The 9519-nt window shown below is 40.9% G+C and overlaps 1 pseudogene; it reads left to right on the top strand.

Annotated features, from left to right (window-relative positions):
* The first annotated feature begins 8912 nt into the window (after positions 1-8912).
* Positions 8913-9062, top strand: LOC116274852 (annotated as a pseudogene).
* The last annotated feature ends 457 nt before the right edge of the window (positions 9063-9519 follow it).

The following is a 9519-nucleotide window of genomic DNA, read 5'->3' as shown; positions in this document are numbered from 1 at the left end:
GGTGCACGCTTGTAGTCCCAGCTACTCAGGAAACGGAGACAGGAGAATCGCTTGAACCTGGAAGGCGGGGGTTGCAGTGAGCCGAGATCATGCCGAGGCACTCCAGCCTGGGCAACAGAGCAAGACTCCATCTCCAAAACAAAACAAAAAGGAAGAAAGAAGAAATTCCGTAAGTTAAACTCTGTTTCTGGCACTTATTACCGTTAGGTCAAACTCCCGAGTACAGTGTTTTTAAAAATGTTCTCCATATTTCTTAATTTCTGAATCCAAAAGTCTCCTCAAAGTTTTTCCACAATTCTGCCCTGGGTGACGGAGTTCTTGTCCTCAGATACACACCAGAATGTTAGAAATTCTTAGTTAATGGAAACACCCTGCCTTTAGCAGTCTAATGACAGGATTAGCAGTCTGAGAATTCCACATTTATATTTCATCATATCCTCCCTAACCCATTTTGAGTTCTTAATCGAGCCATAATAATTTGGAGAGAATGTATTATTTTCCAATAGCACCATGGGGAATCAGAGTTCCCAGGATGAAAGACAGGTTTGAAAGAGAGCTTGGAAACCCTCGAGGAACACTCCTTTGCTTCTCCAATTGGACTGCAGTAGGCTTTCCCAGTGACAAGACTGACACTTCGTTGGGTCTTTCTAGTCTCTCTTTAGTCTCCGTGGCTTTACTCTCCCATTTCCAAAGTGATAGATAACAGTGTCAGTGGTCAGTATCCTCTGAATGAAGGTCGAATAACTTCATGTGATTTATTAATAATAGCATCATAATATGTACCCTAGAGGGTTAGGGAGTCAGGAGAGTGTTATGGTTAAACACAAGAGTTTCAAAGCCAGACTGTGGGTTTGAAGCCCAGCTCCACTATTTACTACCCATGTGACTTTGGACACATCACTTAATCCTTTTAAAAGCTTTACTTTCCCCATCTGTAAAATGGCGGTCATAATAGCACCTATTTTGTAGTGCTATTAAAATATTAAATGAGATAACCTCTGGTATTTAAGTGCTCTATAAAAATCTTTTTATGATTGTTCTTAAAAGTCTTAACAGAGATGAAAGTATTAAAGTAAGTGTGAAAGCTGCAGCACAGTAGGTGCTTCCTAAATGCCAGAAGTTGATGATTGTTTTCTCTTTCTTCTAACCCTTCCTTCTCCGTCAAATGAGCAGCAGAAATGAAACACAAATGGCAAAGTAGTTAAAGTCCTTGACTCTGGAAGCAGATTCTTTGGGTTCAAACCTAAATCTAATGTTAACCAGCTATGGAACCTTAGGCAAGTTACTTAATTTCTCTGTGGCTCAGTTTCCTCGTCTGTAAAGGAAGGATACTGATATAACCTACCTCACAGGGTTATTCTCAGGATTAAATGGGTTAATATTAGTAAAGTGTTTAATAACAGCCTCAATACACAGTTAGTGCTATATACATATGTAGTAAATACAAGATAATTAATTTGTACATTTTTAGTACCGAATTCCAGGTGTGTATGTCTTCATTATGTAAATATATTACTATATGGTGAGTATAGGCATCTTGAGGTTGCATAAACTATGGATTAATTATATTGTAACAAATAGAGTTTGAAAGTTTAAGGAAGAGAAATATGAAAACCAAATTTATGTAGTTATAATAATAACTAACATTTATTCATTACTTACTACAGATCAGTTAATGATTCAGATACTTGACATAAATTATCTCATTTAATTACAGCATAAGCCTTTGAGGTAGGAGCTATTATTATCCTTATTTTATGAGGAAAATGAGGCGCAGAGAGACCATGTAACTTGCAAGAAGTTACAGAGTAGAGCCAGGGTTTAAACTCTGAGTCTGACTTCATTGCCTTGGCATGTCCTCATCATGCTCCATCGTCTTTTTGATATGGGCAGAATGTGCTTTTCTGGTCCTGGGCTTAGGCCAGTGCCCTGGACACTTTTTGAGTCATCAACCCTTTGAGATGGGGTGGACTTTCCTCAGAAAAAAATGTATACACTTAGGTTAGTGTTTATCTTCTATATAGTCTAATGCTAGTTCAACAATTTCAATAGTATAAGTCAAGTTTTTTTCCCCCAAAATATATTGCACTGTTTATTCCAACGTGTGTTTAAAAGCACAAAAATAGCCTGGGCAACATGGTGAGACTTTGTTTCTACAAAAAATTAGCCAGGCATGGTGGCTTGCACCTGTCGTCTTAGCTGCTCGAGAGGCTGAGGTGGGAGAATTGTTTGAGCCTGGGTGGCTGGGGCTGCACTGAGCTGTGACTGCACCAATGCACTCCAGCCTGGGCAACACAGTGAGACCCTGTCTCCAAAAAAAAAAAAAAAAAAGCACACAAATGAACACCTAAAACATGCAGGCTGCTAATTACACAAAAATAAACAGATTAAGGAATAAATTTGGCTGTACTGAAGACTGGCTCAATGAAAAATAAGGTCATCAATTCATACATAACACTGAGCTGGTGGTGTGGTTTCTCTGACAATTACATTAATGGTTAAACTTCCAAAGGCAGAAAGGCAACAGATACTACAGAAGTTTTAGAATGTTTTTCTGGGGCAGTCATGGAGCAGCTATGCTTCACCACAGTTGCTGGAACACTTGTGTTGGCCAGAGTCCTGGGACTTTCCCTTGCTTTCCAAACAGGGAGAGTTTGACGCTGCACCTACATTTGCTTAGGATCTGGCATTCATCTATTGAAGCCACAGATTCCTTCGGTTTTATCTTAAGCAACTGTATTAGTCCGTTTTCACGCTGCTGATAAAGACATATCCAAGACTGGGCAATTTGCAAAAGAAAGAGGTTTGTTGGACTTACAGTTCCATGTGGCTGGGGAGGCCTCACAATCATGACTGAAGGCAAGGAGGAGCAAGTCACATCTTACGTGGATGGCAGCAGGCAAAGACAGAGCTTGTGCACAGAAACTCCCATTTTTAAAACCATCAGATCTCGTGAGACCCATTCACTATCATAAGAACAGCACAGGAAAGACCCGCCCCCATAATTCAATCTCCTCCCACCGGGTTCCTCCCAGGACATGTGGGAATTGTAGGAGTTACAATTCAAGATGAGATATGGGCGAGAACACAGCCAAACCATATCAGCATCCATAGGCAACATTTACTGTTTTGAACTATTACACATTTGCTTTTCTTTTCTGGATTAGGACACCCTGAATTGCCTTTGGAAAACCACTTCTCTGGGACTCCATCCCTGTGGATTGTGGATTGGGTGGGGGCTCCCTTCTTTCTCCAGAGGCAGCACAAGTGACCAAGGCCAGATTAATCAGGAGCAGGCAGGTGACCAAAACTGATCCAATCAATATGAATCCAGGAACTTATACCTGAGACACTGAGTAAAGGGGTCTCATCTTTGCTGGAATATAACCTGGGAGGATGAGAGCCGAGGAAGCTGCCTACTGAATGATAGTCGGAAAGAAACTGAGTCCTAACGACATCATTTGGGCTCCTGGATAAAGTCAGACCTGAAAATCACTGATACGGTTTGGCTCTGTGTCCCCACTCAAATGTCATGTTGAATTGTAATCCCCATTTTTGGGGTAGGGACCTGGTGGGAGGTGATTAGATCATGGGGGCAGATTTCTTCCTTGCTGTTCTCATGATAGTGAGTTCTCATGAGATTTGATGGTTTAAAAATGTATAGCATCTCCTCTTTGCACTGTCTCTCTCTCCTGCTCCACCATGATAAAATGTGCTTGCTTGCCTTTGCCTTCTGTCATGATTGTAAGTTTCCTGAGGTCTCCCCAGCCATGCTTCCTGTACAGCCTGGGGAACTGTGAGTCAATTAAGCCTCTTTTCTGTAGTTCTTTATAGCAATGTGAGAACAGATTAATACCATCCCCGAGGCTTTTCAATAACAAGCCCAAACCCTTTGCTTACAACAATTTGAGTTGAGTTTCTGTCACTTGCAACAAGAAGAGTCTTAACTAATGTTGCATCTGACAATTGGACTGTGGACCTTTGTATTATGCGTGGTAGCTTGTGCTTCATTTATAAAGATGTATTTTTCTTTTAAAAACTTGTTTGTGTCTTCTTTAAAAAATATAATAAACCTTTGTGATTTTTGAGAACTTTCAGAGACCTTCATGAATCCCTAATTATTAGTTACCCTTGTAGCATATAATAATTATTTCTTAAATCAGCAATGCCCACATGCGATAGCAACAAATCAAAGACAAAAATGCTGCAGTGGGATTTGGATGCTCAGGTCATGTACCAGAGACTTGGGGCACAGGATTCTCAAAATTAATATTTTAGCAATTTTTTTATTGCTACATGGTGTGGACTTCAGAATAAAGAATAGACTAACTCTTCAATCTAAATCCTCAATGCTGGACATTAACTATATTTCCTTACTGTGCTAATTTGTCCTACTGCAATTTATTTCCTTTCCCTGTCAAGTCAGAACCAACCTACTTCCCTCCCACCCTCCCTCCCTCCCTCCCTTCCTTCCTTCCTTCCTTCGTTCCTTCCTTCCTTCCGAGACAGGGTCTTGCTCTGTCACCCACTCTGGAGTGCGGTGGCATGATCTCAGCTCATTGCAAACTCTGCCTCCTGGGCTCAAGCGATTTTTTCATCTCAGCCTCTTGAGTAGCTGGGACTATGATGTGAGCCACCACACCCAGCTACTTTTTGTATTTTTTTTGGAAGAGACAAGGTTCACCATGTTGCTCAGGCTGGTCTCAAACTCCTGGGCTCAAGCAACCCATCCGCCTTGGCCTCTCACAGTGTTGGGATTATAGGCAAGAACCACCACACGCAGCCTAGAATTTTCTTTCAAAAGCCTTCATATCTAATATCCATGCTCCTTAAGTCTGTAACCTAACTGTATTTGGTAGCCACTAAAGCAAAATGAAAATATTGGAAATGTTCTAGCTCCTTGTTTATTTAAAATAAAATTTAATCTTTCCCTAAAGTCCATAGTTTATTGACCTTTACATTTTAGATTTTTTGTACTTGTTGATACAGTAAAAGCAGAGACATTTAAATGAGTTTTACTTTAAGAGAAGCTGATATTTGAGAAGATTTATGAAATGTCTATTTGAGGAGTGACTATTTGCATGTAAAATTATTTTTCACTTTAAACAAAGCTTTCTTTATGTTTCCTATTAATATTCACCCTAGTGAGTTAACTATTTGACTTAATGTATAAAGTTTTACTTAAAATTCTAGAATTTCAGAGCAAGAAGAGTACTTAAAGATATTTTTACATTTGAGGAAGTCAAGGAAAGTGACAAGTTAAATATCTTGTCCTGGCTGGGCACAGTGGCTTACAACTATAATCTCAGCACTTTGGGAGGCTGAAGCAGGTGGATCACTTGAGGTCAGGAGTTTTAGATCAGCCTGGCTAACATGGCAAAACCCTGTCTCTACTAAAAATACAAAAATTATCTGGGCGTGTAGCACATGCCTGTAATCCCAGCTACTCAGGAGGCTGAGGCAGGAGAATCCCTTGATCCCAGGAAGAGGAGGTTGCAGTGAGCTGAAATTGTGCCATTGCACTCCAGCCTGGGTGACAGAGGGAAAATCTGTCTCAGATATATATGTATAAAATATACATTCCAGTTAATGATTGGTTACTGGTAGTTGGTAGATTGAAAATAGGTAGATTATATTACTTTTCTCCAGTATTTGCTCCTGTCCCTGTAAGAGGATTACACAGCCCTGCCTGTCACCTGTGCCTGCTTGTGCCTCCATACAGGTGGAGGATATTACCCCACCCCATTTCCAGACTTGGCCATATCACTTGCTTGGGCCGATGGAAGAGACAGTAAGTATGCCAATTCTGAGCCAAAGCTGAGTTGAGTTGAATTCCGGCTTTTCCTCAACCACTCCCATATCAGTACTTCTAAATCAGGAATTTCATCTGGCATTTGGTCATTGGTGGTGGCAAAAGTTGACTCACCAGGCCAGTTCTGAGCCTTGAGACTGTTGCTCCAGCTTTCCAAATGATTCCATGAGCTATTAATACTCTTTAATAAATCCCTTTTCTGCTTAAACTAACTGATGAGGATTATTTTTTTTCAATTAAGACATATCCTCTCTACAGACACATTTTCAGAAATACTTTTTTTGTGATGAAGAGTTCATCTGCATGCTTTCTGAAGAAATGAGAAATAGGTATATTTAGCATGCTTTCTGAAGAAATGGGGAATAGGTATATTTAGCATTTAGTATTAAACATATGGTATGTTTAATACTTTATATGATTTCCACCCCCATCCCCCCCAGAGATCAAGTTGGTGTAGAATAAAAAGGTATTTTACTCAGGATAGGTGAGGCTGTGAAGGACCAAGAATGCTCATACTCTTCTATGGGAATGGAAATTGCTATAAACTTTATTTTGGTATGAAATTTATTAGTACAGTTTTAAACAGTGGTAGTATTCTGCATATCATTTATTTCATCCATTTTTTTTTTTTTTTTTGCTTTGTAGAAAGAGTTTAATAATCACAGGGCTGGCCAAGTGGAAGGATGGGAGTTAATTCTCAAATCGGTCTCTGAGATAATTTGAAAGCTAGGGTTTCTTAGGGATAGTTTGATAGGCAGGGGGGTTAGGAAATGGAGAATGCTGATTGGTTGGACTGGGGATGAATTCATAGGGGTGTCAAAACTGCCTTTGTGTGGTGAGTCAGTTCCTGGGTGAGGGTCATCCATCTGGGAGATGTTATTCGACTAGAATGCAAAGTCTGAAAAATACCTCAAACGCCAGTCTTAGGTTTTACAGTATGAATGTTGTCTATAGGGGTGATTAGGGAACTTACCAATTTTGTGCCCATCCCATGTGCCTCCTGGGCAGTAAACAGTGACTAGTTATCATTTATGCATAGGTCTTAGCAGAATTCCGGCCCCTCCCATAATTCAAACCTTGTGGGCTGTCATGAGTTTTACAAAGGCAATTCTATCCTTGAACAAGGAGGGGCTATTATCATCCTTGCTTTAAGGTTAAACTATAAACTAAATTCCTCCCATAGTTAGCTTGGCCTATACCCAGGAAAGAGCAAAGATGGTTGGTTTGAGAGGCTAGAAGCAAGAGGGGAAGAGGGAGTTAGATATGTCAGATTTCTCTCACTGCCATAATTTTTGTAAAGACAATTTCCATCCCCAGTTTGAGCTTGACCATACCTCATTCTTGAGTTGTGAGCTACAGAGATGGGAAAAGGGGAACGATTGCTTTAACTTCTTGCTGACAGGGGGGTGTAGTAGGGGTAGAAGTTGGCCCATTGGTAAGAGGAATAAAACCATTTTGCAGTTGTCTGCGTGTATTCATGGGTGTCTTGTGGGGATCTTGTATTAGGGTTCTCCAGAGGGATGGAACTAATGGATATATGTATATATGAAAGAGAGTTTATTAAGGAGAATTGACTCACAGGATCACATGGTGAAGTCCCACCATAGGCCATCTGCAAGCTGAGGAGCAAGGAAGCCAGTAGTGGCTCAGCCCGAGTCCTAAAACCTCAAAAATAGGGAAGCTGACAGTGCAGCCTTCAGTCTGTGGCCGAAGGCCCAAGAGCCCTTGGCAAACCACTGGTGTAAGTCCAAGAGTCCAAAAACTGAAGAACCTGGAGTGTGATGTTTAAGGGCAGGAAGCATCCAGCACGGGAGAAAGATGAAAGCCAGCAGACTCAGAAAGCCACTGTATCTCAACTTCTTCTGCCTGCTTTTTCTAGCCGTGTTGGCAGCCGATTGGATGGTGCCCACCCACATTGGGGGTAGGTCTGCCTCTCCCAGTCCACTGACTCAAATGTTATTCTCCTCTGGCAACACCTTCACAGAAACACCCAGAAATAATACTTTGTATCCTTCAATCCAATCAAGTTGGCACTTAATATTAACCATCACAGGTCCCAAGGCTTGCATGACAAAGATACTAGTACTGTTATCTACAGTTTTAGCACAGCACTAAAATGAACAGCAGACTGTAAGGTAATGAGTCCTAACATAAGAACAGAAAGCCCTAGCTTCAGGAGCCCCTGTGGAACAGATCTGAAGTCTTCATCCATCAATTCTATAACAAAACTTTTTTAAAGGACAAATCAGGGATGTATGTAAAGATACAGAAAAAGGATGTTCATAATAGCATTATTTGGAATAATATTCATAAGGAAAATAATAATATATATATTTATTTATTTATTTATTGAGATGGAGTCTCGCTCTGTCGCCCAAGCTGGAGTGCAGTGGCGCAATCTCAGCTCATTGCAACCTCCGCCTCCCAGGTTAAAGTGATTCTCCTGCTTCAGCCTCCCAAGTAGCTGGGACTACAGGCACGTGCCACCACACCCAGCTAATTTTTGTATTTTTAGTAGAGGCAGGGTTTCACCATGTTGGCCAGGATGGTCTCGATCTCTTGACCTTGTGATCCGCCTGCCTTGGTCTCCCAAAGTGCTGGGATTACAAACATGAGCCACCACGCCTGGCTCAATAATAATATTTGTAATAAAAACTTGGAACTGAATGTTCCAAGAACTGTAGGACAATTACAAAAGATGTAACCTATGCAAAATCAGACTTCCGGAAGGAGAGGAGAGAAGGGAATGAAAAAATTATTTGAAGTCATAATGATTGAGAACTTTTCAAAACATCAAATCACAGATCTAAGAAGCTCAGAGAACACCAAGCAGGATAAATATAAAAATATCTACATGTAGCCATGTCATATTCAAACTGCAGAAAATCAGAGACAAAGAGAAAAGACTTCAGATAGACTCATCATTGTCATCCTTCAACAGTCACTGCATGTGATGTTGGATGATTTCCTCTTGGGGTTGGTTGGTCAACCGTTATGGATATAGTAGCCACAATCTTACCATGCCTTCTTCATCTCTGACTCTAAAGAGTCACCTTCCTTTCCACTGTTGCCTGGTTCTGCAGTCTGTAACAGATTCATAAGCTTTGTGCAGTGGCAGTATTGTAGCCAATGAGGTTTATCTGAGATGTGATTATTGCTAATTGAAACAGATTCATAGTGCACAGAGAGTGGGATTTGTAGTTAGCTACATCTAGATTTTTAAATCCCCACCCCACTATTTACCAGTTGGATAAACTTGGAGAAACCACTCTCTGAGTGACTCTCTTCATCTGATAAATGAAGATAATAGCAGTACATAGGACTGTTGTGACAAAGCAGGTCACCAACAAATGGGAGCTGGCGGCTCATAACTTTTTTTTTTTTTTTTTTTTTTTAGATGGAGTCTCGCTCTGTCACCCAGGCTGGAATGCCGTGGTGGGATCTCAGCTCACTGCAGCCTCTGTCTCCTGGGTTCAAGCGATTCTCCTGCCTCAGCCTCCTGAGTAGCTGGGCCATCGCTTTTCTTCTAACGTGCCCTATCTTTCAGGTATCTGAGGCGGTTCAAGGGGTTCTGGTTTTCTTCGCAAGACTGTCCTTTTACTGGTCCAGAATCTTGCTTTCTGTTCATAATTCCTGCTTCCTCTCTGGTCTTTTTTCTTTCCTCTTGTGTATGTTTGGGGTCTTATTATCTTGATTCTCTTTCTGTG

This window comes from Papio anubis, chromosome 4 (assembly GCF_008728515.1).
Source record: "Papio anubis isolate 15944 chromosome 4, Panubis1.0, whole genome shotgun sequence".
Taxonomy (NCBI): domain Eukaryota; kingdom Metazoa; phylum Chordata; class Mammalia; order Primates; family Cercopithecidae; genus Papio; species Papio anubis.
Note: the sequence above shows the minus strand (reverse complement) of the source record. Positions and strands in the feature narration are given on the sequence as shown.